The following is a 2,500-nucleotide window of genomic DNA, read 5'->3' on the forward strand; positions in this document are numbered from 1 at the left end:
TAATTAAAGATGAATGGTTAAAGCCCCCAGACTCTAATCAGACTGTAACTGTTCAACAATATTTGAGTAACTTTAAATAAACCCTTTTCAAAGTCTGTAAAATAGCCAGTGAAAACTTGAGCAAAGCTCAGATTAAAATGAAAAATAGTTATGATCAAAAAACTAAAATTAGGGAGTTCAACCCAGGAGATCTTGTGTTAGCATATTTTCCTATCCCTGGATCCCCATTTTCCTCCAAATTCTTTGGTCCATATAAAGTAGTTAAAAATGTCAATAACCATACCTATGAGATTGAAACCCGTGATAGAAGGAAAAGTGCTCAAATTATCCATGCCAATCTGCTTAAAAGGCATCATTCCAGGAATACTGAAACTGGTTATGGAGACAAAATTGTAAATGTTAATGTTAAGGTCAAAGACGAGAAACCTGAAGTAAGTGAAGCTGAATTCATCTATTCGTGGCATTTTGTAGATAATAGTGCTGCTCTGAAAGACTTTGAAAACTCATGTCGACACCTTTCTCCTTTTCAATAAGAAGGACTTCAAAATCTTATTTACTCTTACCCATAACTATGGGGGAAATCCAAGTCAGTGTCCATCCTCACCCATGACATCCAACATCTACCAGGAACTGCTTCCATGCGACAACACCCTTATCGCATCAGCCCGGCCAAGAAACTAGTGATGAAAGAAGTGGAATATCTTTTGAGAGCCGGTTTAGCTAAACCAAGCAAGTCACCATGGGGGTCTCCATGTCTATTGGTACCAAAGGAGGATGGCAGCATGCGTCTGTGTACAGACTACAGGAGAGTAAATTCTGCTACTGTTAAGAATAGTTACCCTTTACCCCGTCTAGATGACCTTATAGACTCTGTGGGCCAAGCAAAGTATGTAGCTAAGATAGATCTCCTCAAGGGGTATTATCAGGTGAAGTTAACATCTAGAGCCAAGCTTATATCGGCTTTCATAACTCCTTTTGGGTTATTCCAGTATGAAGTAATGCCTTTTGGTTTAACAAATGCCCCATCCACATTTCAACGCATAATTAACTACACTATTCAGGGTCTAGAGGGAGTATTTGCATATCTAGATGATATATTGGTGATAGGAGATTCTTGGAAACAGATTATGAAACGTTTGAATATGCTCTTTGATAGATTAAGAGAAGCCCAGTTAACAATAAATTTACAAAAATGTGTTTTTGGTAAAGCTACAGTTACTTACTTGGGACATATTGTGGGTGGAGGTAATGTCAGGCCTAAAACTGCAAATGTTAATGCCATTCTTGACTATCTAGAACCTAAGACTAGGAAATCCCTTAAAATATTTCAATAGTTATGGTTTCATATTACAGGAAGTTCTGTCATAATTTTGCCTCAGTAGCTGCCCCTTTACATAGTCTTACCAGCCTAAAGAGAACTACGAATGGGATGAGAGATGCCAGGCAGCATTTGAACACTTAAAATATTTTTTTGAGTAGTGAGCCAGTCTTACACAGTCCAAATTTTTCTAAACCCTTCTCTTTACAAGTAGATGCTTGTGACACAGGTGCTGAAGGAGTGTTGCTGCAGGAAATTGATGGGGTACTCCACTCAATAGGATACACCTCCAGTAGCTTCAAGCCTCAACAGCTGTCCTACAGTACTATAGAGAAGGAGCTTTTAAGTTGGGTTCTGCTCCCCAAAAATTTGAATGTTATCTTCAAGGAGCTCCCGTCATCCATGTCTAAACGGACCACAACCCCCTCACCTTTCTTGAGCGCACCAAGGCCCATAATCACCACTTACTAAGATGGGCTTTATATCTTCAAAACTTCAACCTACAAATAGAGCACCTCAAGGGCAGCGGGCCCATTCTCAACCTTCTCAAGAGATGCAAGGTGTTTAACTTTGATCAAGCCACTCTGCTGGGCTTGATCCTCTAGGGGGAGGTATTACACCTTCCACATTATTGTAATTATTGTATATAATTTTCCTGACTGTTTTCCCCTGTATACCACTTTCCCAGAAACTTGTTTGCCTTGTTTCACACTCCTAGTTCTTACTTGCTCCTCCCATCCTAAATTTCTTCAATGCCTAAATGTAATTTTGAATCAGTCTCCACTCAGCAACTAAACCGAGGACTTTAGTGTCTGGCAGGGAAGCAGTCCCCTTTATTGTAATGTATCTAAAACCTGAGTATAAGAGATATTGATGTAAGGGTTTGATATCGAATTGTGCTTTTGTTTCAAGTGTTCTCAATTTCCAGTGTGCTTACTTTTCGAGACTTGGTTGCCGTTTGCCATTTGTCGTTTGTCATGTCATTTGTCCTATTGTGTCATTCCTGTCCATTATGACCTTTGTTCCTTTTATATGGACTTTAAGTTTAATTTTAATATTTTGTAAATAATTTTTGCATTATATTTAAATCTTGTTTGATCGTATTCTCATTCAAATACCTTTATTTTGTATTATTATGGTCCATTGAAACCACCTGCTAAAATGGTAAATTACCCTTCTCTC

Source organism: Palaemon carinicauda, chromosome 20 (assembly GCF_036898095.1).
Source record: "Palaemon carinicauda isolate YSFRI2023 chromosome 20, ASM3689809v2, whole genome shotgun sequence".
NCBI classification, from domain to species: Eukaryota; Metazoa; Arthropoda; class Malacostraca; order Decapoda; family Palaemonidae; genus Palaemon; species Palaemon carinicauda.